The sequence below is a fragment of the Monodon monoceros genome, unplaced genomic scaffold, assembly GCF_005190385.1.
Source record: "Monodon monoceros isolate NGI ecotype Baffin Bay Population unplaced genomic scaffold, NGI_Narwhal_1 Super_Scaffold_2, whole genome shotgun sequence".
Classification (NCBI taxonomy): Eukaryota; Metazoa; Chordata; class Mammalia; order Artiodactyla; family Monodontidae; genus Monodon; species Monodon monoceros.
The window spans coordinates 78,950,165-78,963,754 of record NW_021703776.1 but is presented as its reverse complement, the minus strand read 5'-3'; the positions used below and the strand labels follow the sequence as shown (position 1 = coordinate 78,963,754).

The following is a 13,590-nucleotide window of genomic DNA, read 5'->3' as shown; positions in this document are numbered from 1 at the left end:
CTAAACTCCAATAATTAAAAATTAGTCCTAAAAAAATCTTAAGTGTTTGTGATAAATTAGCAGACCTGCAAGAATAATGTCAAGCACAAATACAATGTATAAGTTTTTGTCACTTGCTAAATTTTCTGGGAAGATTCTCATTGGTGTTATATCAGTTTTTCTGTTATATGTGTTCACAGAAAGATTTTGAAATCAGTATGAGGTAATGGTTGAACATAAGAATTGAGAGTAAATATGACTCTGTTTTCACTTTAAAATATCTTCATTCTTCAGATGATTTACTTTAAATTTTACAGAAGCTCTGTATATGAACAACAGATTGTGAGGGCATACTCTTCTCAGTGTAGATTTTGCTGTGTTTTCACAATCTAAGATTCCAGTTATCAAGTAATAAAATAGCTAGCCTCTCTGGTTGCAGAGATAGCCTTTATGCTATAAATCAATGCACTAGCTTCTTGTAAACTGCTACGAAGCCAGACAGCCTGGAACAATTTAACACCAAGAGAGCTGTGAATTTTCTCTATTTATCTTAATAAAGTGTTAACTTCAAAATATTTAAGTGCTTGCAGTTTTATTCCAAAATAAAAATGCTCAGATCCAGTTATGGAAACTTAATTAAACCACTTTTCATTTTTCAGTGTCTTTCTTAGGTTCTGCTATTTAACTACTACTATAAAAAAAGGGTTCTCTAGAACTGATGACAATAACTGGTAAAATAAATTTCTGAGCATAAACACAAAAATGATTTTACTATACTTCCAAAGATTTTATCAATAATAACAACCTTGAATTTTTCTATCGTGTAATAAAACTGCAGTATTACTACAGAGTTAGACATTGGCATAGAACAAGAGCTGAGCTTGGTTATAAAGCACTGGGACTCGAGTGAGATTTTTCTGGGTTGTAAAGAATTAATAAACAGAAACTTTAATTTTAAAAAGTCAGGAGACCGGAAGAGGGAGCTCTCATACCGAGCCGCAATAGATAGTGAGGCTCAACAAGAACAAGATAGATTCCTCCTCCTTCAGCAAGGACTCAGCCAATGAGAACTTTTGCAAGTCAGCCAGTGAAAAGCCATGGACTCTTTGTTTACCATAGCCCTCCCAACTTCCTTTTCCCCTTCTTCTCTCTTCTCATTCCAGGAGGTAATTTTGCAACCCTCCCTCAAAAATGGGAAGACTGGATGCTATCTTCCTTGATGATTGCATTTCAAAGAGATGCCTTCCAGTTTCCTTGAGAGAGACGTACTTGGGTCATAACGCTGGTAAGAGTCTTATTTAGCTTCTAAAAGATTTACATACTTTTCAAAGAAACAAAGAAAGAACTTACAATTACGGTTTTCCAAAGTAAGTTTTCTAAGAAAAGGAGTGAGGGAAGTCTCTTAAGTCTCTTACTTTTAATTTATTTTTGCACTTACAGTAGAAGTAAGAAATTGGAAATGGAAAGGGGAAAAGCAAAGAGAAAGTCTCTGCCATGTATCATCAGACTTAAGATGCAGAAAATATAAGTGGCTAAAGAGAGAAATCAAGGATATTTGGTTTTTAACTACTTATTAAGAAGTAACATCAGGGCAGACAGTTTTCATTACAAAAGAAAATATATATCATAATGTAAAAAATTTTTAATTTTAAGAAATATTTACCATTTATATCTAATGTAAGTTTAGCCTAATAAAATGATGCTTACATATGTGAAAAAAAATAAAAGAAAACTTTCTTTACTTGTGTCCAGGCTCCAGTATGCTTTGTTCCAAGAAGGTAACTGGAAGGTAAGCTAAAAAGAATTTCACTGGGAAGATCTGTACAACCTTTACACAAACCCATTTCCTGGAACATACTCTGAGAAAAGAAGAATGCATGGGAGAATAAGAATGAGAAACATTTCATTTGCATCCCTGTGTAGGAGGTTCACAAACTACATTTTCATATTAAGTCTCTGTGAAGTCCAGCTTTTGAGGAATCCTTTTAATTTTTTTTTTTTTTGGAAATAACATAGACTATCCAAATTAGAACAATCTAATTTTTTTTCAGAGCTTGCTATAGCAAAAGAGTCATCTACTATCCCTTGTCTTCTGCCTTTATAGATAAACAAAAATTTAAAACAGTACAAAATATTTGAGTCACACTTCTCCTACTCGAGGACTTCCTAGAATTGCTTTATTTCTTTCTCACATTGAAAAATGCTGTAGCAAAGGTTAAAACCAATCTGACAAGTGGCTTAAAATGAGTTGATCTTTTATTTTATTGAATATTTTGGTTTGGTGGCTTGAATGCCATAGAAATCTTTCTGTTGTTTTAAATCCAGGAAATTTACATGAAAATGTCATAGTATTAACAAGTCAGAGCCAATTTTAATTAGAATACAATGTCCACCTTCAATTTATTGAATCAAAATTTTTTATCTCAGGAATTTTTCTTGATTTATATTTTTAACTTTATTTTCTGTTCAAATTGCTTTATTCTCCTCTACAAGGACCCCAGGTATGTGTATAATAGGTCTATGTTGGCAAACTTCTACATCTATCTCTTTCTAATTGTTTAAATGCTTTTTTCTTCTCTATTACATTTAATTCAATATGCTGAAATTTGGCCTTCTTTTAGGTAGATTTGTTTTCAATTGTGTGGATGCTTCAACTGTTGCATCACTTTTTGTGGTTTTATTTTTGTCTCCACTTCTTTTGTTGTATTATTAGTTCTCTGATTCCTATATTTGTGTCTTGAAATCTTCACACATGGAGGGCTTTAAACAATTAAAATTCCTTTTTAATTTAAAAAGCTATTTGATTCTATAGGAAAATACTTAACCAAAGTTTTTATCTACTCCATGTTAAAATATTTTGTAGGCCATCGTAGTTTTCAGCGTTTTATATTCTTTTATGACTTTTTTCCTTACATGTCCCTTTTACATTTCTGCATACCTTTGAACGTGAGAAGTTCTTTCTGGCCCCAGTTGTTTACAGAATTTAATGTGGGAAGAGACCGGAAGATTACTTTAGGCTAACATGATGAAGGGTGTGGTAAACTTCTTTGCTGCAAAAATGGAATATATATATAGGTTTTTTTCCTTCAACTCCAATTCCCTTGCCAATCCATGAGGGCTAAGACACTCAGGAAGGCTTCTTCAGCCCATGCACTTGGTCTTGATGTCTAACGCAAGAGTTAATTTTCCACTGAGTGGTACCAAGCACTATGGAAACCTGCTACTCTGACAGATTTGCTCATGATCAGAAGTAGTTGCTAATCTTTCCAAACTTTCTCTCTTAATGTAATCGTTCTCAACATTTCATCTCCAATGTCCAATGCAGTTGGTATCCTTTATTAGTGTGCTTTAAAGTTGGGGGTTTTTAGTGCTAACATAATCTAAAATAAAATTACTATTTCTACTTCTCATTTTATTTGTTAGAAGTGGGCAGAGATTTTGTTCCTACTCCAGATTAAAAGTGTCTTTGTTGTGCATTTTTTAAGAATAAATCTTTCATTTTTTTTATTTTATCTATAATTGTTCATTGATTCATAGTCCATCACTCTAGAACCAATGTGAGCAATTTATACTTCCCTAGAAAATTATCAATTTATCTATTTCAATTAGCCTTTGAATTTTATTGGTGTAAGTTTTTACAGAGCATTATTTTATACACATCTAATAATCTACATCTATGATAGGTAACGTTATTATTTCTGATATTTTTGTAACATCTTGACTCATTCTGAAGATGTTAACTCTGTGCCTTTTAAAGTCTTCTGTTTGGTGTCTAAAATATTGAGATTAATTTCTTCAAAAATTGGGTTTGGTGACATGTTAATAAAGCATATTTTCCTCAAACTTTTGGTGATGTTTTCGCTAGTTCCTTATAATTTTGTTTTCTAATTTCTGTTTGCCTGGCTGTGGATATATGTTCTGATACCAGAGCAGGCCTCAGGAGACCGTGGGAGTAAAGTGCTGGCAAACTCTACTTGAAATTTCTGTCTAATTATGTCTGGTTTTCGTGATGCAGGCACTGACCCTCGCCACTTTGCTCTGAGGGCAAATGCAGCTGATGCCCAGAGAAGGAGAGGGCTCCATCCAGCTATTCCGCATGCATTCACTCAAATAATCGCTTCTCTGGGGGGCTCCCCAACTGTTCTAATGTGTTGCTCTGGACTTGAATCATCCTTTGGTAGACATTTCACATCTGCCCCTCAGTCCTCCTCCTAATGTCTTTTGAGCTGTAGTTTGCATGAGCCTCTTTTCTCTGTTTTATACACTTAACTAATTCTTCAAATTACATGGCTAATTAATAAAAGGTATTCTAGTTTTCCATCACCACTTTATATTTATCATTTTGTAAAATATATATGGCCATTTAAGGGTGATTTGGCTTGGGGAGGGTTCTTATATTTAGTCAGCCATCTTCATCTGATGTCCTTGTTCAGCACTTCCTGTGATTACTGATCTGAAGCCTGATTTTTTTCTCTGATCTGGGTTGAACTTTTCTAAGAAAGTTATATAGTATCTGTGTGGATTTATTTCTTCTAGAAATTTGGCGGTTTGTTTGTTCTGGTGATATTTTTGGTGAGGGAATTTGTCACTTGCAGAATGTTTTTTCTTTATGTGTTTAAGAGATGAGTCAGCTTGGGCTTCCCTGGTGGCGCAGTGGTTGAGAGTCCGCCTGCTGATGCAGGGGACACGGGTTTGTGCCCCAGTCCGGGAAGATCCCACATGCCGCGGAGCGGCTGGGCCCCTGAACCGTGGCCGCTGAGCCTGCGCGTCCAGAGCCTGTGCTCCGCAACGGGAGAGGCCGCAACAGGAGAGGCCACAACAGTGAGAGGCCCACGTACCGCAAAAAAAAAAAAAAAAAAAAAAAGAGAGATGAGTCAGCTTACAAAGCCCATAATGGGAGAAGAAAGGCTTGATTATACCTTACACATTAAAACACAATAATGCGTGGTGCAAAGAGCTGAAGAGTATCATTAGATACTTTATTATCTACTGGTCCTAATTGGAAGGGGCCCTTTAAAGCTTGTAATTTAGTTTACTTTGGGGGTTTTAGATATTTAATAGTGTCCATGTTTTTCACCTCTGTGGTAGTCATCTCCATAGAATGCAGATATCAGTTCACAGGCATAGTGTGGATGAATCTATGCAAAAATGTGGATATTTGTGCTCTCACACAAATGGCTGTTATTTTAATATTTGCTTTCATTAAAAAATGGGGGATATGTCAAAGATAGCTTTGAAAGTCTAATACTAAAACTTGGAGCTATCTGAGAGTAATCAAACTATGCAATTATAATTAGAATATGCTTAAACCATCAATCTACAAATATGACTCAGGCTGTAGTGTGTATTTTACTATCTGATTCCGGGCAAAGCTGGAAAATTATGAAGTTTATATAGGCCTGTGGAAATTGCCCCATATACTATTTTGGGGAAGTCTTGCAATTTTAATATTTCATCTTTATATTAATATTTTACATGACTTTTTTTTACAGTCCTCCAGGATTTAAAACAGTACTAAACTAGGGTAATAGATAGCTGTATTTACCAAAGGGCCTCTAAGAAACCAGAATTAGATTGTCAATTTATTACAGGTCCCAGTATGTCCTGAAAAGTGTATTTATTACTGTTTTCTCACAGATTGGTGATTCATCCTCAGAAACAAATAGTTTGGATGACACTTGCTTTGCCTTGAGGCATTTACTGTCTGGACTTTTTCTTTTTGCTCAGTATTCCCTAAGGGGTATTTTACCTCCTAATTCTGTGTCCTGGAAATAGATAGTTTTGAATTAGTCTTCAAAAAGTGGGATAAAGATACCTAGGATATGCCATATATCCTCTCTTTGCCCTTCTGTACCTTCTCACTATTCTTCTTTGACCTGCTCTCTGCCAGGGGAGGCTTGCATGTGTAGACCACATCATTTCTACCCCATACCCTCCGGTTTCTGGTTTCTTGGGGACTATGCATCTGTGGTTCGGCTTGAAGCTGACTTCACCACTACACTGACGGTCACATCTCTATTCAAGGCAGTCTTCTCTACATGACTTTCTCCTTCTAAGATCTAGGAACTGCTCCTTCGCCTTACTGTTGACATAGGTGATCTACAGCTTTACTAAGACATGTTGACACAGGTGGTCTCAAGTTTCACAAAGCAAAGAGTAATGACACTAGTAAAGAAAAGGAGATAGTGATAGTTTTAATAGTGAGGTTTACATAGTATAGCCAAGCTCAGTTTTTGACTCATGGAGAGTTAAAAACTTGTACTAATTATTTCATTGCAAATGGAAAAAAAAAAAAAAAACTCATGTCAAGATGTCATAAGCAAAAATGGATTAGCTCTTATTACTGAAAAGTCTAAGAGTAGATGATCAGTTATCAACAGATCTGGAGATCAAACATTGTCATTTGGACTGATAACATATAGTCACCTATTTGCTTTAAAACTAACACAAGATAGTAAAAGACTAGTGAACAAATGGTTAGGAAAGCACTCTCTGGTAAGGTGACTTTTCAGCAGACACCTGAAGGAAGAGAGCGAGTTTCATGGATATTTGGAGAAGAGAATTTCAGTGTGTTTAGGATGTTTCAAACCCAGCAGAGGGTCAGTACCTTTTAGCAGAGAGACAGGAGAATATTTGAATGTAAAGGTGGAGGTGGTGAGAGGCCAGATTATTTTTTTCTGAGTGTGATGAAAAACCATTGAAAGATATTGCAAGGGGAAGTGACATTTTCTGAATATATTTTTTAAAGAGTCACTCTGGATCTTATGTGGGGAATTGGATGTAAGAGGATAAGAATGATAGTTAGAAAGCTGTTGCTTTGTAACAGTGAAAGATAATTGGCTTGATGGAGGTGGTGGCAAGTGCCTGGATCCAGGATAGGACATGATCTGAAGACAGAGGCAAAGGACTTACAGATTGGTTGTGGAGTGTTAGAAGAAGAATTAAGGGCATCCTCAAGGTGGTTTAGCCTGAGTAATGAATTGCGTGAAGGTGGTGGTGTTCACTGAGTTAGGGAATATTAAAAAGGAGCAATTTGGAGGTTCATAACATCCTGTGTTCTCTCTTGGGCCTGTTATGGTTTGAAAGTTGGAGATATCTTCTAGACATCTGAATGGAGATATCTAGCATGCATCTGAAAATATAAGTCTGGAATTCATGGGAAATAAGAACTTTGGAAATATAGATCTTAGAGGCTGTTTTGTTAAAAATCCTCCCATCTCGTCTCAGATTTTGCTAAGTGAAGATTATTAGTGATGTTAGATGTCTTGTACCTATGAATTCCCTTCTGCTTGCCTGAAAGAAACCTTCTTTCAACTTCTAGTCATGTAAAACTGAAACGAGCTCATATAACTAGAAATTCAGAGGCATGTGAATTTCAGAATTAATTGATTCAAGGGCTTAAGGCTATCAGGTTTGCAGAATTTTTTTTTTTAATCTGACATTCTGCTCAGTTACCACAGACTGGCTTCATCTTAAATCTGGTTCCTTTCTGGTCATGGAATGGCATCCAGGAGTAATTAGTCTACATGTTTCCTCACTTTGTATCAGGAAGATGGGAGGCTGATTTGTCATATTGTCACTACAGAGAGAGGAAAAAAATCTCTCCCAGAAGTATCCATCAAATATCTTTTCATCTCTCCTTGGCTTGCATTGGGTCACATGCTCATTCCTGAATCTGTAATTGTGGCAAAGAGGATAGGATTTTTCTGAGGGAGGAATGAATGGTTTGATATAAAGGCTAATGGGCAGAGATAGAAAGAAAAGAATGTTTAATATAAGGAAAAGTTAAGGAGGAGATTTATCAAGATTAATGTTATTAGTATTTGTAAGTTTAATATGAATAGAATTGATTATCAGATTACTTGGAGTACATAAAAAATTCTTCATGGTCAGATATAAATGACAAGGCAAAAAGAATAAATTTCCTTTTCACTATTTCCTTACATTCTAATAGACTTACAAGACTCTGTTAAACAAACATGCCTCTAGACTTTGGACTCGTTTATACCACCTTAATATGAAAATAATTAGGAATGGTCAAGTGTTTGTTTTTCTCCATCTGTTCTATTCCTTTAACTGTGCCAGACTTTGACACTGTACTCTGGGTTGAATATACCCTAATTAAACTGAAGCTCTTCAAATGTGATTACATGGTAACATTTGTATTCCACTCTAATCATAGGAAAGATACTTTGGACTAATTTTTTACTATTGAGGACTAGATAAAAGTAGGGCCAACACAAATGATATTTTATTCTCTAATTAATATGGTAGCTATAATCTATCATTGTAGGGAGAAAAGAAAAACTGTCATTTAGCTATAGAAATTCTCGTTGTTGTACACAAGTGAAAAATGGATAAGATACCCTCAATTTTCATCAAGGGGACTCTATGATGTTGAATTTTTCATTTCCTGAAAAAAAATGTATGAAGGTAATGAATAAATGCAGATTTTATTTAAACTAATAGAAGAAAGATCTGACAAAGGTACAAAATGTCTTTTTGTGTTAAAAATGCATTTTGAACCTAAAGCACATGGTTCTCAATTATTCCAAATAACCATGATGAATTTAAAAAACATGCAACCTCCTAATCAATTTTCCATTATTCAAAACTATTCATTATAAAGGTTTTAAAAATGTGCCTATTTTTGATCACTCAAAAAAGATGGGAACAAAAGAGAAAAATATCAGATTACATACTGCTACCTGCTACCACGCTCTCCAACTTTCAGAACTGGACCAGAGTCTTTCTAAAATGAGCCATCAACACAATTTTTTAGTCTAAGATTAAATAGATATAAAGTTCTATATGTGAGTAGTATTGCAGGATTTTCCAGGACATATCCTCAGGGTATAAAGCATAGGGCATTCAGAAAATGGGGACTCTAAACTCAAGGCATACAGTGTTAAGAAGTTACATTCGTCTAAAGTTCCCCTTTGACTAATCTATTCTTCATGTCTGTTCATTTCCAGCAGGTCTTTCCCTCTTATTTTTCTTTATCTCTCTTCTGTGTGTGCTGCCTCAATTATACTTGTATCAATCTGAACATAGACCAAGTTCCTTACTTCCTTACTGTGATCTCAATAACTTTACCTTATTAAAGATTTTTTTTTGAATGGGTGAATGAAGGACAGCACAGGCATCAAAAAATGACATCTCTTCAGGGAATCATGCATACCCTCTGGCTTTTTGCTGGTTCCTTCTCAATTTCTCCCTCTTCCCCACCTCTACAGAGAAACTTGAAGAACCAACCATTTTCTTAGGCAATGTGGTTCTTCCCACACATTGGCACCTGGGGATCTTGGGGGTTTTTTGGTTTGTTTGTTTCTTTGTTTTGCTTTTTCTATAAATGGTTTTGTCAGAGAATCTTATTCTGAATTAACTCATGTTGATGTTGTGAATGCAGACTTTTTTCATCTCAATATATATCTTTGGTGTAACTTAACTAAAGATTATCTCTGTTGAGACAGCCTGTCTAAATCAACCCTGTGCCTCTTAGACACTATGACTTACTTAGGTGCCTCATGGCATGGTCCAGCAGAGAATATCCTACTCTTCTTCATGATAAAATCATGGCCCTTCTTGCTTAGTGCAGCCTTGCTTCACACATGTGTATCCCTGTAATGTTAACTAGGCTTTTAGGCTGTTATTTTCTGTTTCCAGCCATTCACTTTTTCCTTAGTGTGTGGTTTGTCCCTTAGTGTTCCTCTCAGACAGGGCTTTTCACTGAATTTTGTTTGAAGAAAACTGGAAGTCATATGTAAATTTTTAAAAATACTACTAAAATACATAAGTTATCGGGCAATCTCTTCAATAGACATTGATTTTTTTCCCCAATTTGTGATACTCAATATTATGTCTAAAAAATATCTCTGTTGTTTTCCTAATATGCACTGTGATTACATACCTATTACATATTTAAATTTATACTTGAAATATAAATTTGCTATAAATTTGTTTGAGATATCTTGTTTCAACTGTATAACAATATAAAAATTTGATGCTTTAGAAATAGGATTTTATACATTTATTGAGATGTTCAATAGGATTGGACAGAAATGCTATTGAATTATAAGGAAATGAATGCTAAACAATGTAGCCTAGATATTACTGTTGGGAAATCTCAGGAATAAGTAGAACATGATATTGTCAAGCTGTTGGGATGCAACATGATAACAAATGCTTGCAGGAAGATAGTTGATTGCAATAGGAATGGGTTAATGGCCCCACAATTAATGAAATGCAAAGGAAATAAATTTGAAGTGTTGGGTGTCTAGAAAATTCAGTTCAAAATTTCAACATTAAAAAGTAAATATTAAAAAGCAGTTTAAAAATGCTAATAAGAGATAAAAAGTACCAGAAATTTGTAGATTAATTTCTTTCATTTTGGTCAGTTACAGAGAATAACAGCACTGAATCCTTATATTTATGCTTTTCTCAATATAAAAAAATTCTTTTAGTGCTCATTATTTATTAGTGAGAATCTCATTTTAACTTTTCTTAAAAATTGAACATTTTTACATTGTAGATTTTATACAAAAACTTTCTTCTCTGCATGTTTAAAAATTATAATTTGTAATAGCTATTACATTAATTATTAGTCTTGGAGTAGCTTTTTATGCTGCTTCAATGGATGTAGAAAAACAATAATGGATTGTTTTGGCATTATATGAGTTCAGTAACCTTATCTAGTTGATTCAGTTTCTTTTTTTTCTCCTCTTATTGTCTTAAATTATGCTGTATTTCATGTTCAATTTTCTTCATTGGTAGGACAAACTAATTGCTAATGTCAGGGAAAGAAGTATAGGATCTGGAGCCAGATGCATCCCCAGCTCTGCCACTAACTGGGAGGTTGTGAAGAAGAAACAAGATTGGAAGTTACTTGGATGTGTAGGGAACATCTGGGTTCTAGAGTAATTGAGAACAATCACAACAAAAAAAGCAGTTATGTACACTTCTGTTAGATATCTGCATCACAGTGGGATATGGACATTTACAGGCTAAATAGGAAAGAAAAAAAAAAAACTTTAAAAGGTTCAGTTGATGGAGGATAAGAGAAAAACTAAGAACATGTGGTAGTGTTCCAAACTCAAACTTGGCTGCTCATTGCTCAAGAATCCAATACTGAGAGGCAAATATTGGGTAAAAGGAAAGATAGCATTATTGAGGAAGCTAGCAGTCCTGGGGAGAAGGTGGACTTACGGCCAAAGAACCAACTCCCAACTCCCTAGGTTTTGCTTGGAGATTATACAGGGTAAAGAGGAAAAGGGCTACATGCTGAGGAGAGGGTTTTGGGGCACATGATCAGTACATGGACATTCTTCCAATTGGTTGGTGGTGAGGTAACTGGGCATCAACATCATCAACCTTCTGGTTCCAACTGGTTTGGGGTCTACATGCTTGTGGGCAGCATACAGTTAACATCTTCCACCTGGTGGGCGTTTCACTGTCTGCAAGACAGCTCAAAGGATATGGCTCAGAATGTTTTCTATAGCCTTTAAGGAGGAGCCAAAGGTCCTTAACTTTGTTTAATGGCTAAACCATCATTATTTTGTCTTATTTGACTATTTTCCTTTGTTTCTGCATTTTCTCATTTCTCTGATTGAATTTATTGTTTGGCTAAAGGTTTTCTACAGACAAGAAGCAGGTGAAGGACATTGGCGGTGGGGGGTGTGGGGGGGTGGGTCCTGTCCCTGGAAGGCCCCATAGGGTCCTGCTCAGTTACAGTAGCAAAATGAAAATACTTTTTAAAAAGATGAGTAAGAAAGACTAAAAAGTTTCCTTTTGGCTTAGCAACAAAGAGGTCTTCAGTTATCTTGGAAAGGCAATTTCAGTGTTAATAGGGTAGAATTGGGGGCGAAATGGAATGATGGAAGCTAGAGGTGAGGAAAGAGAAAATTTTTTCCTGAATATTCATTTATTCAACAAATATTTAGCACCTACAGAACTGCTCAAGTTTTATGCATACAATAGTAAACAATTCTCCTTGCCCTTAGTAAGCTTAGGCTGTGGAAGAATGTGTTTAAATGCCAACGGCAAATGTAAAACAATTAATAAACAGAAACCTCAATTAAATAGAGTTGGGAAACCAGAAGAGGGAGCTCTCACACCCTGCTGACCTCAACAGGAAGAAGAAAGACTTCTTTCCCGGCAAAGACTCAGCCAATGAAAAGCCATGGACTCTTTGTTTACTAAAACCCTCACAACTCCCTTTCCCCCTCTGTATCAGCTTTCTTCTTCCCTTGCCAGTCTGGGTCTTGCATGTCTCCCGCTGGCTGCAGACCCTGAGTTGCCATGCTCTGCTGATCCCAAATAAACCCATCTTTGCTGGAGAATTATCCAGTAGTTTCTTTGTTTCAGATCAACACAAAGAATAAGAAGGAAAAGTTGAAAATAGGTTGAGAGAAGATATGTAATTTATGACAGGTGAAATGAACATGGCAAGGATCCAGGGCCAAGGTGGAGGGCTTCACTTAGGCAAGAACAGTTTTTATGAGCTGGTAGAGACCAGGGTAGGAACAAGGGGAGGATCTAAGCCTTACTTAGGAAAGTTTTCCTCTAATGGCCAGCTGCTGAGCTCAGACTGTTACCACAACTGGTGGTATATGAATCAGGGGAGGGAGAGAAAGGGAAGATGGACTAACACCAAGTGCTTCCTGCTGAAAAAAATACTTTCTTTAAATATAGTTAGCTATTTCTTCCTGCAAATATATATGTACGGCAGATATTTTAGTCCAAATAGGCTTGGAAATATTTATGTAATTCTTCATTTCATTATAGTTTTGCACTGAGGTGGTTTCGCTTAAATCAAATGACTGGAGGCATAAATCAGAAATTAGCAGAGGATTCACATTTAACAATGTCTCATTAATTATAGCACAAAATCATAGCCCTATAAACTAATAAAGTGGTTAATCAAATCTGTCTGAAAAGTAGCATTACTCATTGGTGGAATTATTTCACTGTAAAAGCTGCATTTGAGCGCTTCCTTTTAGGGAGAGAGAAATGGAAGCTAAAATAAGGGCCCTGCCCACAGGAACTTCCAGCCTACCAAACGGAATCTTAAAACCCGCTCTGGTTTTGGAAAGGCTTTTCATTGGCTACAGGATTTCGGAAACACAGAGCAGAGCGTTCCCGTCTCCCCCCGCCCCGCACACCCCTCCCCCACACGGCTTGCCCAAAATAGGCGGGGGCGGGGCTAAGGGGAGCGGAGGAAATTCGGGGAGCGGGAGAAGTACAGCCGCCTCACGCTTCCCCAGGTGCCGCACCCTCTAGGTGTTCCGTGAAACTTCCAGGGCATTTTTGGCCTGGAAACCGTCTCGCAACTCGTCCTTCCAAGCGCCCAGGAGCAAGGGACAGATTACCCCCGCCTACCGACTGTGTACGCATGCGTGGGGCTGGGTTGCTAGCGTGCGTGTGACGTCACGGGCGCGCCAGTCTGAACTCTTCCGGGTTTCTGTTTAGAGCGCTGGTCAATTTCCAAGTACGTTTGGAGTTCGTTGCTTGGGTACAAGGTGAGTCGGGACCGGAACCAGTATTTTGAAGAGGCTGATTTAGTTTAGATAAAAATTTGGAGAAGTTATTGCAGAGAAACTGTTCGTACTTGTC

The 13,590-nt window shown here is 36.5% G+C and overlaps 1 protein-coding gene across 2 annotated transcripts in view; it reads left to right on the top strand.

Moving 5' to 3' along the window:
• Positions 1-13,436: 13,436 nt before the first annotated feature.
• The window catches only part of POT1 (protection of telomeres 1), an 80,009-nt gene continuing 79,855 nt past the window's right edge, over positions 13,437-13,590 (top strand). Inside the window, exon 1 of one of the 2 annotated variants that reach the window (XM_029233740.1) lies at positions 13,437-13,496. The gene's annotated coding sequence lies outside the window, so the exon portion shown is untranslated. The remainder of the gene's footprint in view (positions 13,497-13,590) is intronic. The other variant, XM_029233739.1, reaches the window with a different exon arrangement.